Consider the following 18354-nt stretch of genomic DNA (forward strand, 5'->3'; position numbering starts at 1 on the left):
AATGAAGCAATACTTTTACAAAATGTGCTGCATTATGCCGCATAATATGCCTTTTCTTGCCACATAATTTAGTCATTCCTGCCACATAATTTGTCCCTCTCCCGTGCATAATTCCAGTGGCCCAGTACATGTCCTAACATTTTGCTTCAAAGTAATTATTTACTGTTGTGTTGAATGATTATGTGGTAATAATATACTCTCATTGGCTTCACTGCAGCAGCTCAGGCATGGTTTACTCTACTTGGAGCTCATTAGAGGAGTGTAGCGCTGCCAGTTTGGAAGGAGTTAGGTTCTCTTGACTCCATAATGCCTCAGTAGGTGTCCTATAACAGCATCTTTTGAAACTCACAACGATGATGTAATAGACGAGCTGTGAAAAATACAACTACAGGGTCCACAATGCACCAGGAGATCAGACAGGTTGTGCTTTTAAAGCCAAGGTACACAGCTGAAGGTCACTGATGCGGTTGGTTGGCGCCTGGCACCAGATATGGTTTTGGATTCAAGCCTTGGTTTGCTAAGGGCTGATGCCTAAGCGCGGAGGGAGATGCTCCCTTCCAGGGCAGGCTGTTATTTGAACAGACGATTAATATTTAACTTCTTTCAACCTGGCACTGTGAGTCTCCTCGGATGAGGCTTAAACCGTGTGAATGCAGAATGCGGCACACATAGAAACAGGAAAAAACGAGGGGAAATAAAGATGTTTTTCCCCGCTACGCCTGAGGCATAAGGTTTTGGCACATCCCCAGGTTTACCAGGTCTTGTAAATCTGGGGATGCGTTAAAATCCATGGGTTTTGCGCGGGAACACCCACTGCAACGTCCATGGAACGCCTCCCTTGCGCAGAGTAAAGGCAAAGCAGCAATTTACGCTTCTTCTTTTCACGCGCCATCCGTGAGGCCATTCAAGGCCACGCAAAGTGGCTTTGCCGTTTCCTCATAGATATGATTTCAAGGTTTGCGTTGCGTTGCATCACAAAAGCTGATGTAATGGCAGCCCAAGGGGCTTGTAAATATGCCCTGAATGCATTTGGATATGTGCTTATGACACCAGATGAATTTTATGTCAGGACTGGAGGCGGGGATTTTGCATTCATTTCTTCACTTTATTGATCGCAGGCGTTTCTAAGTTCAGTCCTTTAATCAACTTGAAAATTAACTTTCCCAGGGAACATCGGTAAGGCAGAAGAAACAAGGTGGCATATTTACAAGAAAGTTGGGCATCATTCATGTTGCGCCCCTTTTCTTGCATCGCCCTGCGCCCCCCTAACAACACCAAGGCCCTCATTACAACTCTGACGGTCGGTGTTAAAACCGCCACTTTAACACACCGAACGCCAGGGTGGTAACGATCGCTGGGCTGCAGACTTCGGTCCCTGATACTGATTGGGGTCTCCCCCTCCCCCCTTCCCTGAGTCCTCCCCCAGCACCCACGGCCCCCCAAACTCCCAAAAGCTGGTAGAACCCCCTCCCCACCCCCACCCCCATGGAAACCCACACACATACCCCCACACCTCCCTACACGCACGCTCACACCACACACACATCCACGCGCACATACATGCACACATACATACATGTTACATTTCCCATACACACATTACACCCCTGCATGCATACACACACTCACACAACCCCTCTACACACTCACATGCACACCCCCATGCATGCACAAAACACACAACACCCCCCCAACCCTCTCCCCTAATGAACGATCACCTCACCTGTTCCGGTGATCCTCCGGGAGGAAACGGGATCCATGGGGGCTGCTCCGTCGCCAGCTCCCTGTCACCAGAACACCGCCACGCCGAATCCTGGGACGTGATTCGGTAGGCGGTGTTCTGATGACGTGGCGATGGAGGTGGAGCAGCCTCCACTTCACCGCCGACCGCCAGTATGGCTGCTGGCGGCTCTCCGTCCGAAAAAGGATGGAGGGCTGCCAGCAGTCATAACATAGTTGGCAGAAAACCTCCACCACTGGCGGTCTTCGGCCCGGCGGAATCTCGGCGGTCTTGTAAGAAGACCGCCGAGGTTGAAATGAGGGCCCAAGTGTGTGCCGTATTTACAATACGGCGCACCATGGCATACGTTTGGACAATAGCATCAAAAATGTTGATGCTACTGTTGCGCTTTGAAGTATTAGCGCCAAAAATGATGGCGCTAAACCTGCAAAGTCAAAGGAGGCCCTTTAAAAACAATGGCAGCGTCACTTTAATGTTAAAAATTACTCTATATATGGCGCAGTGAAAGCTTGTAAATTTCACTGCGCCATTTTTTTGGGCCTCCTTACGGGGGAACGCTCCCCCACAGCATACTTTATGTGGCGCAAGGGGTTACAAAGTGTCACGATGCATGCACTGAGCCACTTTGTAAATATGGCGTGGGTAAATGGTCTACTTAACCTCACATTAGCGTAAAAAAAATATTACGCTAGTGTCAAGGAGGTGCAAGGTTCTTGTAAATGTGCCCCAAAGTGTTCCTAAATTCACCAGTCTTAAAATCTGATAACCTGTAACCGTGTTAATTTTGTGACATATCTTCTCTGCTTTCTTCACTGCTCGAGTGAAGTGCAACATTGATTTCTACTTACTCGAAGCGACTGTGATGTTTAAGGTGTGGGGGTGACCTGTTCCCCAGCTTTTGGGGCGCAGCTCTGGGGTCTTGGCCCCCGCCCTCCCTCTGTAGGCGCAGAAGGTTCGCGGGAGGCCTGAGCCGGTGCAACACTCAGTGTGGCCGCGAGGTGGCGCTGTTGTTTCAAGAGTGTCTGCCTCCCCTCGGGGTGCTTGGGGCTCCCCGGCTCTCATCACAGTCACCTGCCTCGTGATATTAGTTTGGCAAGCTGCAGTTTGCGCCCCCCTGTGACTGGCTGAGGATGGTCTGCGAGGGGCAGAGGGGCCCCAGCCTGGATGTTTGGTCATGCAGAAGTTCTGTTTCCTGTTTGTCCTGCGCTTCTCAGGCTTCCAGGCGGTCCAGTTTCAACTGGTCAAGGTTTGGATATGGGGTGCCCTTGGATGAAGTCGAGCCACCTGGGGACAGAGGATGGGGGAGAAGGCAAGAGGTGCACTCCTCAGCAGGGGGCAGGGCCAGTGGGCAGAGAGTCAGAGGTGCTTTCTTAAGGGGGGGCACACCATGCAGGACAGGGGCGCACTCCTCAGCAGGGGACAGGGCCTGTGAGACGGATGGTGAGAGGGACATTCCTAGTCACGGGCAGATCCTGTGGGACAGCGGGTGGGGGGCACTCCTCAGTGGGGAGTAGCTCCTGTGAGACAGATGGTGAGAGGGACATTCCTAGTCAGGGGGAAATCCTGTGAGACTGATGGTGAGAGGGTCACTCCTAGTCAGGGACAGATCCTGAGAGACTGATGGTGAGAGGGTCATTCCTAGTCAGGGGCAGATCCTGTGAGACTGATGGTGAGAGGGTCACTCCTAGTCAGGGACAGATCCTGTGAGACAGATGGTGAGAGGGTCACTCCTAGTCAGGGGCAGATCCTGTGAGACTGATGGTGAGAGGGACACTCCTAGTCAGGGACAGATCCTGTGAGACAGATGGTGAGAGGGTCACTCCTAGTCAGGGGCAGATCCTGTGAGACAGATGGTGAGAGGGACATTCCTAATCACGGGAAGATCCTGTGGGACAGAGGGCATGAGGGGCACTCCTCAGTGGGGAGCAGTTCCTGTGAGACACAGAGCATGAGGGACACTCCTAGTCACGGGAAGATCCTGTGGGACAGCGGGTGAGGGGCACTCCTCGGTGGGGAGTAGTTCCTGTGAGACAGATGGTGAGTGACATTCCTAGTCAGGGGGAGATCCCGTGGGACAGATGGTGGGAGGGACACTCCTCATCAGGGGGTAGCTCCTGTGAGACTGAGGGCGCAAGGGGCACTCCTTAGCCGGGGGCGGTTCCCGTGAGACAGAGGGCATGCGGGGCACTCCTAGTCGGGGGCAGATATTGTGAAACAGAGTTACACTCCTCATCAGGGGACAGTTCTTGTGTTACAGAGGGCTCGAGGGGCACTCCTCAGTAGATGGCAGATCCTGTGAAACAGAGGGTGAGAGGGTCACTCCTAGTCAGGGGCAGATCCTGTGAGACTGATGGTGAGAGGGTCACTCCTAGTCAGGGGCAGATCCTGTGAGACTGATGATGAGAAGGACACTCCTAGTCAGGGGCCGATCCTGTGAGACTGATGGTGAGAGGGTCACTTCTAGTCAGGGGCAGATCCTGTGGGACAGATGGTGAGATGGTCACTCCTAGTCAGGGGAGATCCTGTGAGACTGATGGTGAGAGGGTCACTCCTAGTCAGGGGCAGATCCTGTGGGACAGATGGTGAGAGGGACACTCCTAGTCAGGGGCAGATCCTGTGGGACAGGTGGTAAGAGGGACACTCCTCAGCAGTGGGGAAGTTCCTGTGAGACAGATGGTGAGAGGGACACTCCTAGTCAGGGGCAGATCCTGTGAGATTGATGGTGAGAGGGGCACTCCTAGTAAGGGACAGATCCTGTGAGACTGATGGTGAGACGGACACTCCTAGTCGGGGCAGATCCTGTGAGACATGGTGAGAGGGGCAATCCTCAGCAGGGACAGATCCTGTGAGACTGATGGTGAGAGGGGCAATCCTAGTCAGGGTCAGATCGTGTGAGACTGATGGTGAGACGGTCACTCCTAGTCAGGGACAGATCCTGTGAGACAGATGGTGAGAGGGTCACTCCTAGTCAGGGGCAGATCCTGTGAGATTGATGGTGAGAGGGGCACTCCTAGTCAGTGACAGATCCTGTGAGACTGATGGTGAGACGGACACTCCTAGTCGGGGCAGATCCTGTGAGACATGGTGAGAGGGGCAATCCTCAGCAGGGACAGATCCTGTGAGACTGATGGTGAGAGGGGCAATCCTAGTCAGGGTCAGATCGTGTGAGACTGATGGTGAGACGGTCACTCCTAGTCAGGGACAGATCCTGTGAGACAGATGGTGAGAGGGTCACTCCTAGTCAGGGGCAGATCCTGTGAGATTGATGGTGAGAGGGGCACTCCTAGTCAGGGACAGATCCTGTGAGACTGATGGTGAGACGGACACTCCTAGTCGGGGCAGATCCTGTGAGACCTGGTGAGAGAGGCAATCCTCAGCAGGGACAGATCCTGTGAGACTGATGGTGAGAGGGGCAATCCTAGTCAGGGTCAGATCGTGTGAGACTGATGGTGAGACGGTCACTCCTAGTCAGGGACAGATCCTGTGAGACAGAGGGTGAGAGGGTCACTCCTAGTCAGGGGCAGATCCTGTGAGACTGATGGTGAGAGGGTCACTCCTAGTCAGGGGCAGATCATGTGACACTGATGGTGAGAAGGACACTCCTAGTCAGGGGCAGATCCTGTGAGACTGATGGTGAGAGGGTCACTTCTAGTCAGGGGCAGATCCTGTGGGACAGATGGTGAGAGGGTCACTCCTAGTCAGGGGAGATCCTGTGAGACTGATGGTGAGAGGGTCACTCCTAGTCAGGGGCAGATCCTGTGGGACAGATGGTGAGGGGGTCACTCCTAGTCAGGGGCAGATCCTGTGAGACTGATGGTGAGAGGGTCACTCCTAGTCAGGGGCAGATCATGTGACACTGATGGTGAGAAGGACACTCCTAGTCAGGGGCAGATCCTGTGAGACTGATGGTGAGAGGGTCACTTCTAGTCAGGGGCAGATCCTGTGGGACAGATGGTGAGAGGGTCACTCCTAGTCAGGGGAGATCCTGTGAGACTGATGGTGAGAGGGTCACTCCTAGTCAGGGGCAGATCCTGTGGGACAGATGGTGAGAGGGACACTCCTAGTCAGGGGCAGATCCTGTGGGACAGGTGGTAAGAGGGACACTCCTCAGCAGTGGGGAAGTTCCTGTGAGACAGATGGTGAGAGGGACACTCCTAGTCAGGGTCAGATCCTGTGAGATTGATGGTGAGAGGGGCACTCCTAGTCAGGGACAGATCCTGTGAGACTGATGGTGAGACGGACACTCCTAGTCAGGGCAGATCCTGTGAGACTGATGGTGAGACGGACACTCCTAGTCAGGGCAGATCCTGTGAGACATGGTGAGAGGGGCAATCCTAGTCAGGGGCAGATCCTGTGGGACAGGTGGTAAGAGGGACACTCCTCAGCAGTGGGGAAGTTCCTGTGAGACAGATGGTAAGAGGGACACTCCTCAGCAGTGGGGAAGTTCCTGTGAGACAGATGGTGAGAGGGACACTCCTAGTCAGGGGCAGATCCTGTGAGATTGATGGTGAGAGGGGCACTCCTAGTCAGGGACAGATCCTGTGAGACTGATGGTGAGACGGACACTCCTAGTCAGGGCAGATCCTGTGAGACATGGTGAGAGGGGCAATCCTCAGCAGGGACAGATCCTGTGAGACTGATGGTGAGAGGGTCACTCCTAGTCAGGGTCAGATCGTGTGAGACTGATGGTGAGACGGTCACTCCTAGCCAGGAGCAGATCCTGTGAGACAGATGGTAGAGAGGCAATCCTCAGCAGGGGCAGATCCTGTGAGACACTGGTGAACGGGGGGGGGGGGGGCACTCCTCGAAAGAAGGCAAGCCAACGGACTGCGGTCGAGAGAAGACGTCCTAAGCAGGGGGCAGTTCCTAATGAACAAGGGCAGGTGAGCAGACAGTCCTCGGGGACGGAGACTGAGCATGAGAGCAGCACTGGGAGAGCTCCTGTGCCCTCCCCCCACCCCACCCCCCCCCCCCCTCCAAGGTCATGGACGGGGCGAAGGAAACTCTACTCAGGACAGAGAGACAAAATGTAGGACAAAGAGGCAATTTTTGAGACTCTTGCGAAGCGAGGCCACGCCCCACTAGGTAATCAGTGTTTCCTACAGAGCACTGTTTGTTCACGATGGTCTTTTGTGACTGCCCCCTGGTGTGCCAAGGGCAGGTGGCACAGTGTGTCCTTGTTCACAAGTACATCAATGCCCTTCAGCACCGTGTCAAGGGAATCACTGCTTCCCAAACCTACCCAAACTTTCTTCGATAGAAAGAACAGCAACATTTTGATTTTGTTTCTAAACATTTTCGATCCCAAGGCGACCAGTTTGTGAAACACTGAGGCAAGTGGCCCACTGTTAGTTTAGAAAAGTTAACCTAAAACACCTGGCTCACCTGAACCTCAAGTGGACTTTAAACCTAAACAAAACCTTCATGAGACAGAGCAGATGCGGTGGGCGACCATCTCACACCTAATGTCAGAATGTGAGGTGCCCACAACCTGATCTCTAGTCACAAGGCACTATAATGTGCTTCCAGGCTCTACATTTGTTTCCACAGCCCCTGCCCTGAGCCTGCCTGTGCTGGAATGTGGAAGCCCAGAAGCCTGTGTTTGGGATGCGGGCAGGGTGGGGTGCTGGGGAGAGGGGGGGGTGTGTTCCAATCTCCTCAAACAGGCCGTGTTTGTGGACATGGCCTTGACTGTGTCCAGAGACGTGAGACAGCACTGTACAGTTGGCAGAACAGTGGACATCACATGTCCTGGGCAGGAGGGGGCGGGAGGAGGGGCTGGGGACAGTCAGTTGTAAATACAGTTCTGACATCATGACAGAAAGCAGGGGGGCAGGGCAGAGTTTAGCGCTGGATGCACCCGATGCAACAATCTGTTTTTTGGCGCCCCTCCCATGAGAGCTCCTCTTCCTCAGATTCCCTCACTACCACTGGGCAAAAGTGCCCCTCATCTCTCCATAGCGCCTCTCATATACATTTCATTTGTTTTAAAGCGCTGGTAAAGGAGGGCTTTACTAACCCACTCAGCTATCCACATACAATACAGATCTGTTCTTTGCAGCAGGTACATTAACCCTCTGCACTAATTTATGGTGAGTCAAAACTGCCACTGGACAAACACGTCATCCCTCTCTCTAGGAGGAACATTAATCACAAGTTATCTTGACATTTGTATTGCTGCCTGAAAGCTGGATACACAAGGAACTCTGCAACAGGTATTTTTAAATAGTAAGCTATTGCTAAACACATCCCCGCATGTGATCAGTGCACCCTCCCCACCTCCATCTCAGCTCCCCTGTCCTAAAGTCGGCCCTGCAGGGGGTGCCAAGGGGTCACTTGGAGGGGATAGAGGGAAGTCTGTAGCCCGGAATGTGGGGCTCTGAGGGGTGAGCTCTGAGTGAACTCTCTTTTTGCGATGGAGAAGTCTACACCCTGGAAAGGACAATGTTATGAGCCTGCAGAATTAAAAAAAGATGGTAAGAACTTGGCTGTTTCCTACAACTCTTTGAAATTCTGAATACTTTTGTGCTAATCTGCTGTGGCTGGCACAGAGATGCTCCTTCAGGAGTGAGTCGTACATGATAGCAAGTGACCATAACATAACATAACATGACATAACATAACGCAAAGTGATGCAGGCTGGGATAAAGAACACCACTGCCTTTGGTCACACTGCCCACTTCTCAAGTGACAGACTGAGGGGACTTCCGGTCTGCCACCAGCACCGACCGAGGGAGACATACACATGCAGGCCCCCAAGAAGTAAACGGCAGTGGGGGACACATTTTAACGCACATTGGAGATTCTGTGTCATAGAAACGCATTTGTTTGCTACAGCATTTAGCAGATCCTGTGCATAGGGCTGTGTATCTTATTACCAATTACTAATGTCTTGCATAGAAGCACAGAGACGGAGGCCCTCATTATGACCCTGGTGGTCTTCTCAATGTGGCGTTCCCACCATCAACAGGCTGGCGGTGAAGACCGCCACATTATGAGTGTGGCAGGTTGGCGACTGCCAACCCGCCACATCTCCACTCATACTGCCTGTGCGGTTGGAGCCTCCGGGCCGGAGATGAGCATCTCTGACCCGGTTGGCCACAGAAGACCGCCGGCGGTATTAGGAGCCAGCTTTCCACCATGGTATCCGCAGCGGTAGCACCGCCATGAAAACCATGGCTGAAAGGCTACCGGTGACAGGGAATTTCTTCCCTGTCAGCGGTAGATGACTGAACCCCCCACAGCAAGCACTAGACCTCCCTCCTCCCTCCAGCCACATCACCCCTCTCCCCCTCCAGACACAGTCCCCCACCCCTGCATACATGCACACAGACACGCACCACGCATACACCCATTCACCTACACTTACATACATGCATTCACTCACACGCATCCATGCACGCATTCACTTCAACATTCATACACCCATCCAAAGACATATACTCACATGCAGACAAACACGCATTCACCACAACACTCACAGACGCATACACACACGCATACACACTTACATGCATACACGCACTCACTTCAACATTCAGACACACATAAAACCACGCAGACACACATTCATACACACAGTCAGACACCACACACTCACACATGCCCACACAACACAGACCACCCCCTCAACCGCCTCCCCTGTCGAACGATCACCTTACCTGGTCCGGGGAGAAGGTCGTCCGGCAGGGAACAGGAAGAGCGGCTTCCACCACCGGCAGCACCCCGCCAGCACGACACCGCCAGGCCGTATTATTGTCCATGATATGGCTGGTGGAGTCCTACTGGTGGGGCGGGCCAGGGGTGGAACTGCCAGAGCGCCTCCGCCCACCAGCACGACTACTGCCAGATTTCCGCACAAAGTGTGGTGGAAATCTGGAAGTACCCGTGATATGGTGGACGGAAGACCGCCAGCACTGGCGGTCTTCTGGCGCCTGCAGCTGTGGCGGTCTTCTGTGAAAGTCGTAATGAGGGCCACAGTCTTATTTATAGTGTAATTTCTACCTCCCGAAGTGAAACAGGTTGTGAAAAACATTTATGTATCTCAGTTGAAAGAAAGCCCAAAAAAACATGGGTGGAGCATATTTCTCTGTTCAAGCAGCCAAACAATGGAACTCCCTACCTGCAAACATAAGATCCACAGACAACTATCTGCACGTCAGAAGATTAGTCAGGACCAGGCTCTCCTAGACATGACAACTATACTGTCAACTCAAGCATGTACCACATCCGTGTACTCAGACATGACAAACTATACGTCTCGCAGTGTGGGAAAGAGCTGTTGTTATACAAGTGCACCTCATTGTATTTAGAACTATGCCTCTTGTTATAAGTAGATACATTTACATAAGGGGAAAACTATACCATAAACTGAATCCATAAAAAATTTACCAAATGATAAATAGAGGCAGGAGACCATGTAAATATTGCAGCTTCAATGTACATCTGGGCATTTATATAGAGGGGTTTAATCAAGCAAACACAACTTTACCAAGCATCTGCCTGTCTATCTATCTATCTATCTATCTATCTATCTATCTATCTATCTATCTATCTATCTATCCATCATTACTATTATTAGTTCAGAACAAGCCCAACAGAAGATTGGTGTGCTAGACATATTTATAATCTGTTAACAATCAGCCCTGCAGAAGAGCATTGTACATTATCTCCTCACAATCTGTGAAGCACCAGCCCTGCATAGGAGAATTAACAAGTAGCCCCGCAGAATACATAACATAGTCATTATCTGCTAAGAACAGCTGCATAAGAACAGCTGCAGACGACTGTTGCACATAACATAGTTATTATCTGCTAAGAACAGCTGCGGGAGACTGTTGTACATAACATAGTTATTATCTGCTAGGAACAGCTGCAGGAGACTGTTGTACATAACATAGTTATTATCTGCTAAGAACAGCTGCGGGAGACTGTTGTACATAACATAGTACAGGAGACTGTTGCACATAACATAGTTATTATCTGCTAAGAACAGCTGCGGGAGACTGTTGCACATAACATAGTTATTATCTGCTAGGAACAGCTGCAGGAGACTGTTGCACATAACATAGTACAGGAGACTGTTGTACATAACATAGTTATTATCTGCTAAGAACAGCTGCAGGAGACTGTTGTACATAACATAGTTATTATCTGCTAGGAACAGCTGCCGGAGACTGTTGTACATAACATAGTTATTATCTGCTAAGAACAGCTGCAGGAGACTGTTGTACATAACATAGTTATTATCTGCTAGGAACAGCTGCAGGAGACTGTTGCAGTTATTATCTGCTAAGAACATCTGCAGGAGACTGTTGTACATAACATAGTTATTATCTGCTAAGAACAGCTGCAGGAGACTGTTGCACATCATATATTATCTGTTAAGGGACAGCCCCGTAGAACAGAGCTGTATATTAAATATTAATTATCCGCAGGAGCAGCCCCACATAAGTGTTGTGTGTTACATTTTATTAACTGTTAACAAATAGTCCTGTAGAAAAGTGTTGCACATTGTGGGGAGCTGGGTTCTGGTTGCAGTACCCCCACACTATTTGCCTGGTTTTGGATGCAACTCTGACTGAGGTGCACTGGGTTGCTGCTAACCAGGTCCCCTGTGCCAATGTTCCTTCCCTAAAACAAAGACACTTGGTCATGTGATCCCCAAGTAACCAGGCCCTTCAGCCCCCTACAAGCCCCAGCTAAATAGCACCCCTGGTAACTTGGGCATGGGTACCGGAGAGGGCCCCTCAGAGCCTCTAGCAGGCCTTACAGCCCCAAGGCAGGGTGCATATTTTTCATGTGAGGGCATATCTGCACAAGCAGAAATGCCCCTGCTATGTCTCTATCGATTCTCAGACATAGTAAGTGTACAGTTGAGCCATTTTAAATGTGCTGGACATTGGTCATTATGAGTTCCCCGGCTACATGATGGTTTCTCTGAACCCAGGGATGTTTGGTATCAAACATTTCAGGATAATAAATCCTCACTGGCCCCAGTGATGGATTTATTGAAAAAATGCACACAATGGGCAACGGAGAGGTGCCACTGAAACCCTACCAGCTACTAATGTGTTGACTGACTGATCCTGGCCACGTCAGCCATCGCAGGCACGTTTCTGGACCCCCACAGTGAGAGCCAGTGCTCTCGAGGCCCAGAGACAAAAGCCTGCACTGGGCAGAGGTGTTACCTCCTTTCCCAAGCAGGATGGACATTCCAACGCCTTGCTGCCTTTGTAATGCAAACAAGGTCTCTCCAGATGGTTGAGATGACCCCTTCCCCCCCCGTCCTGACCTCACTTTCCAGAACAGGCAGGAAAAATAGTTAAATTAGGAGGAGTGCCCACTTCATGTCAGTTCCACTCCTAAGGTGGACGAGCTGAACTGGACATTACCTTTTAAATTGCTCCATTTTGTGTGGAAGGAATTAGGCCAATAGGGTTAGGGCTGTGCTCACCTCCCAAAGGAAGTAGTTATAGGCAGGGTGTAGTCACCACAAAGGTGAATAGCCCATTGGCTACCACCTGGCACTCCCTGTAACGCCCCTAAATTCAGTATTTAGGTGGCACCCCTGAGCCCTAAAATGAGATTCCTGTTGACCTAAGAAGAGTCGGATAAAACAGAAGTCGCCCAGCAGAGAAGACTGAAAACACCACATGACTTGGCCCCAGCCCTACCGGCCTGTCTGCAGCCTTAAAAGAAACCTGCACCCAGAAGATGACTGTCCCACAGCCCAGCGACCTCCAAAGCCTTGATGGGACTGCCTGCCTTCAATAAAGAATAAGAACTCCTGTGGACAGCAGACCTGTCCAAAAGAAACATCTCCAGAGAAGAAAGAAGTCTGTCTGAGGAACCGCAAAAGTACTGCCTGTAACCACCTCTGCACTCAACACCCATGGCCGGAGTCCAAGTGGCCCACCAGTCCAGTGAAGGTTCTCCAGCACTTCTAACCCAGAGTCCATCATGGGCTGACCCGTGTGTCCTGCCATTTGATAAAGTTTTGTTTTGACCAATGACTTTGTGTTTCACCACTGCGCATATTAGTTGCTCAATGTTCACCAGTAGCACATGGTATGTTTTGTTCAGTTTAGCCGCCTATGGGCTTTGACATTGCATTAGTCATTACATTCTGTATTGTGCCTATTGGCTTTGACATGGCATTAGCCATTACTTTCTGTATTCAGTTTAGCCGTCTATGGGCTTTGACATTGCATTAGCCATTACATTCTGTATTCTGCCTATTGGCTTTGACATGCTGTATCCAGTCTAGCCGCCTATTGGCTTTGACATTGCATGCCTATTGACTCTGACATGATGTATTCAATTTAGCTGCCTATTGACTTTGACATGCTATTAGATATTCTGCCTATGGGCTTTGACATGATATTATATATTGCATTTTGTATTCAGCTTAACTGCCTATTGGCTTTGACATGATATTCAGCTCCGCTGCCTATTGGCTTTGACATGATATTATACATTGCATTTTATATTCAGCTCAGCTGCCTATGGGCTTTGACATGATATAAGACATTGCATTTTGTATTCAGCTTAGATGCCTATTGGCTTTGACATGACACTAGACATTGCATTTGATATTTAGGTTAGCTGCCTATTGCCTTTAACATGACATTGCATTTGATATTTAGGTTAGCTGCCCATTGCCTTTAACGTGGAGTTAGACATGGCAGTTGAGAATCTAAGCTGTATTTTTCCAAGCTGTGTTTTTGCACCAGAGAACCAAGATGTTTTGCTCTCACAGTAGACTAGACCTGATAAGAGAGGGTACATGGGCGTCGTTTCTCTTCCCTTGAGCTTGGGAACAGGAGTAGTCTTGGAGACCTGGCCAGTCTCCAAAAGGCTTGCTCAGTTTCCCAGGTCTGAGAGGAGGGGGCACACCTTTGTAACGAATGTAACAGGCTGCAGAGAGTCAGATTCGAATCTGCCGGACCTCGTGCTGGAGCTTGGCGCCAGCTGCCAGCATCCCGTGTGGGTAGATGACACTCTTTCTCGCGGCTGACAGGGGTCATCAGCTTGCAGACCTTAGAAAGATGTAGCTGTAAATAGTTCCTACACGGTGAAGTATTTGTTTTGCTTTGCATTCAATATCTTATAAATATAACCTGCTGTGTATATTGCAAACTGATATATTTTGTTTGATTAACGCGGACTTGAAAGTTACTAATTCGTCATTCATTCATAAACATTGTGGTTGGGGAAGAATAAAATAACAATAAAAGTCTTCTTTGACCTCAGAAGTGCATTTCTGTTGTGTTATGTTAGTGCTTAGAAACTAAATAAGAGGAAAGCACTACAATTGGTACCTGGAGTCGTGGGGCCGGTCATTAAGAGGTGATTAAAGGGGTTTGACGAGTTAGTAGATTTCTAAGTGCACACTTTAAAAGTGTAATTGTTTTTTGTTGTTTGGAGAATTACAGAAATTGTTCTGTTTGGAGAATCACAGTAGCACGGCAGACCATGTCTGAGAATACATGTGTTGATGAACTGCCTGATGGTGCTAAGAAAAACTGTGAATTGTTTTCTGTTTGGGGAATTACAGAAGAAAATGCATGTGTAGCTAAAATGCCTGATGTTGTTTTGAGAAATAATTCCCGTTGTATATATGTAGAAAACGTGTGTTTTGGAAGTAATGATGACAGAAAGGTCTGGATACCTTTATCTGCTTACAGAGAAATGCAGGAGAAATGTAGGCAGTTGGAACATGAAAATAGGAATTTACGTGAGCACCGACTGAAAGTTATAAAAAGGCTGTTTTTGAAGAATCGTTCTTGTCCCATTCCAGTAATGAGGGGGTTAAGACAGCTCCGAGCTGCACTGAGTTTCCATGTGAGCCAGGGTTTTTGGCAGCCAAAATGCATTCCTTAACTGATAACACGGGAGAGAGCTCAGAATGTGATTTACGAGTTACTGTTGCAAAATGCACAAGTAAAACGAAGGATTTTAGAGCAAGACACCCCGAGTTTCATTAGCTTGTTTGATTTTTGGAAAAAGAATAGCCCTCATTTGAGAGAAATCCTAACACTTTTGTATATGGTCACTGTGAAAAATAATATGCAGCTGCGCGCTTGTGATTTGGCAAATGAAATAATGCAGACTTTAGGTTTCTGCGCAGTGCAAGAAGGAAATACTGATGTACATGTAAATCATGAACAAGGGAAGAAAATAGTGCCCCTAGCTAGAATCATACAATGGATCTGGTACTTGCAAGACAGGGCTAGAGTACCACAGATTAAAGAATTACCGATGAAGTTGTGTGCACCATTTGAATTCGTGTCCACTGAAGATAAAAAAGCATGTTTGTTTTACTAATGATTCATTGACTGAAATATGGTTTTCTGGCACAGGAGAAGGAACAGCGTTGTATAATGTGTGTCAGATTTTAAAGCAAGAGCTACGTGAGATGTGTCATTTTTACGCTGATTTTTGGTTCTTTGATAATGTTTTAGCACCTAACTGGTTCAATTACCTTGCAGATGTTAATGAGAAAAATGCAGAGAGAGAAGTGTTCACCCAGAATTCTGCCTTAGTGGGGATGGCTATGTGGGTGCCCCAGAAATGTGAAAAGGCCACTTACAGGTGGGCAGAGATGAGAGAGATGCACATTCCCCTAGATTTGATAAAAACTGTGCAGCACGCACAAAAGCAATCTGTCATGCAAGCAGTCACAGAGCAGTTGGGGAGAGGAAAGTTACCAGAACAGAAATGGCAAATTGATCAGGTTTTAGGGAAAGTGATTGCTGCAAATTACCAAGGAAAAATCGAAATTATGCTGATACCTAGAAAAGAATCTGATTCATTCATACAAATTGGAGACAGAATGGCCCAACTTGACAAAAATGCAGTGAATGGAGGTTTGGTAAAGAAGGAGTCTGCCCCAGCCCTTCTGACAGTGCAAGAAAAGGGGAGCTGTGGCGCAGCAGATACAAACCTCAGTGCTGATGTGTGGGCTGAAGCCCCAAGTGATCCTGCAGAAAATATAACAAAGGGCCCCAAAAACGTCCTGCTGATTATAAAACAGGGAAAGAAAGAGGAAGGGTGCAGTTTAAATGAAAAATGTTATTTGCAAGAAAAGTCATACTTGTTTCTTTTGCAGATCCGACCACGTTTCGCCACTGTCCCTGAGTGTGCTGTGTGGTCCCCCTTCCGGTGTGTGCGTGTGGGGTCGGGGAAGGGACCGAATCCCCAACCTGAACCTGGCTGAGTAAAGTGCCAGCACCATGGATCCATTTTGCGCAAACTGCGCCTTCAGTTCAAGTTCAACTTGTTTGCTGTGTTTTTTTTTTTTTCCCTCTCGTATGGAACTCTGACTTTTGCTTATCTTCCAGCAAACCTTTCAGGTGGACCGTGCACCTTTACATGAGCAGAACTCATGCCACATCAAATTGCTAACACTGTTGAATTAGAGACTCATTCAGAAAAAAAAAAAAAAAAAAAAAATTGCCCAGTCTTTTCTATGTAGATGTATCTGATGTGAAAGGTTATGAGATCAATGTGTTAATTCACTTCTATTGCTTTACAGGGATTGCTTTGATCATAATGTTTTTTTTTGTGCTGATGTTTTTTTTTTTGTTTGTTTTGTTTGTTTGAAATATGAGATATGTGAAACAAAAATTCATTGGTCAAAGGGCGGAATGTCCTGCCATTTGATAAAGTTTTGTTTTGACCAATGACTTTGTGTTTCACCACTGCGCATATTAGTTGCTCAATGTTCACCAGTAGCACATGGTATGTTTTGTTCAGTTTAGCCGCCTATGGGCTTTGACATTGCATTAGTCATTACATTCTGTATTGTGCCTATTGGCTTTGACATGGCATTAGCCATTACTTTCTGTATTCAGTTTAGCCGTCTATGGGCTTTGACATTGCATTAGCCATTACATTCTGTATTCTGCCTATTGGCTTTGACATGCTGTATCCAGTCTAGCCGCCTATTGGCTTTGACATTGCATGCCTATTGACTTTGACATGATGTATTCAATTTAGCTGCCTATTGACTTTGACATGCTATTAGATATTCTGCCTATGGGCTTTGACATGATATTATATATTGCATTTTGTATTCAGCTTAACTGCCTATTGGCTTTGACATGATATTCAGCTCCGCTGCCTATTGGCTTTGACATGATATTATACATTGCATTTTATATTCAGCTCAGCTGCCTATGGGCTTTGACATGATATAAGACATTGCATTTTGTATTCAGCTTAGATGCCTATTGGCTTTGACATGACACTAGACATTGCATTTGATATTTAGGTTAGCTGCCTATTGCCTTTAACATGACATTGCATTTGATATTTAGGTTAGCTGCCCATTGCCTTTAACGTGGAGTTAGACATGGCAGTTGAGAATCTAAGCTGTATTTTTCCAAGCTGTGTTTTTGCACCAGAGAACCAAGATGTTTTGCTCTCACAGTAGACTAGACCTGATAAGAGAGGGTACATGGGCGTCGTTTCTCTTCCCTTGAGCTTGGGAACAGGAGTAGTCTTGGAGACCTGGCCAGTCTCCAAAAGGCTTGCTCAGTTTCCCAGGTCTGAGAGGAGGGGGCACACCTTTGTAACGAATGTAACAGGCTGCAGAGAGTCAGATTCGAATCTGCCGGACCTCGTGCTGGAGCTTGGCGCCAGCTGCCAGCATCCCGTGTGGGTAGATGACACTCTTTCTCGCGGCTGACAGGGGTCATCAGCTTGCAGACCTTAGAAAGATGTAGCTGTAAATAGTTCCTACACGGTGAAGTATTTGTTTTGCTTTGCATTCAATATCTTATAAATATAACCTGCTGTGTATATTGCAAACTGATATATTTTGTTTGATTAACGCGGACTTGAAAGCTACTAATTCGTCATTCATTCATAAACATTGTGGTTGGGGAAGAATAAAATAACAATAAAAGTCTTCTTTGACCTCAGAAGTGCATTTCTGTTGTGTTATGTTAGTGCTTAGAAACTAAATAAGAGGAAAGCACTACACCGTGCCAGACTCCAGAGCAATGCCAGCAGCCTAAATCCGAGGGCGTCACCTGACCGCGACCTGCCCGGTAAGCTGTTTCCGACGCCAAAGGACACCCCTGCACCCGGAGACCCTGTGCCTTGGGGAGCTAAACCGTTGGTGTCATTATAACCCCTGGCATCTTAACTTACCTGGGCAGCTGTGGGTTGACCTCTCCGGGCCCCGTGGCCAGAGCTTGCAGCCTATTTCTGAAAGTGTTGTCCTGCATTGACTAAAATTGGGAGCCTGACGCTGTGTTGGCACTCTGCACCCGGCCGCCCCTCTGCCGCTGAGGGTGTAAGTTTGGTGCTGCCTTGTGGCCCCCCTTGTCCTTGCTTCAACCCCAGGAGATTCACCCCTGACACTGCTCTACTCACCTGTAAGCAGCACTGCAGCAGATACCCCCGGTCTCCATTAGATAACATTGGGCGCCCGATGTTGTGTTAGCACACAGCACCTGGCCGCCCTGTGCTTCTGAGGGTATTAGCTTGGTGCTGCCTTGTGGCACGCCTGGTGTTTGCCTCAACCTCTGGAGACCAACCTCTGACACCACCTGTATCTACCTGGGAGCAGTGCGTCTTCCGTCCTCCCCCAGTCTCCATTG

General features: G+C 48.7%; 1 long non-coding RNA gene across 1 annotated transcript; it reads left to right on the top strand.

The window, feature by feature from the left end:
• Nucleotides 1-2837: 2837 nt before the first annotated feature.
• LOC138299076 (uncharacterized) lies at nucleotides 2838-16203 on the top strand. The gene is made up of 2 exons (XR_011204711.1): nucleotides 2838-2987; nucleotides 15855-16203. It is a non-coding gene; the product is annotated as an uncharacterized lncRNA (long non-coding RNA).
• Nucleotides 16204-18354: the final 2151 nt, after the last annotated feature.

This window comes from Pleurodeles waltl, chromosome 6 (genome assembly GCF_031143425.1).
Source record: "Pleurodeles waltl isolate 20211129_DDA chromosome 6, aPleWal1.hap1.20221129, whole genome shotgun sequence".
Taxonomy (NCBI): domain Eukaryota; kingdom Metazoa; phylum Chordata; class Amphibia; order Caudata; family Salamandridae; genus Pleurodeles; species Pleurodeles waltl.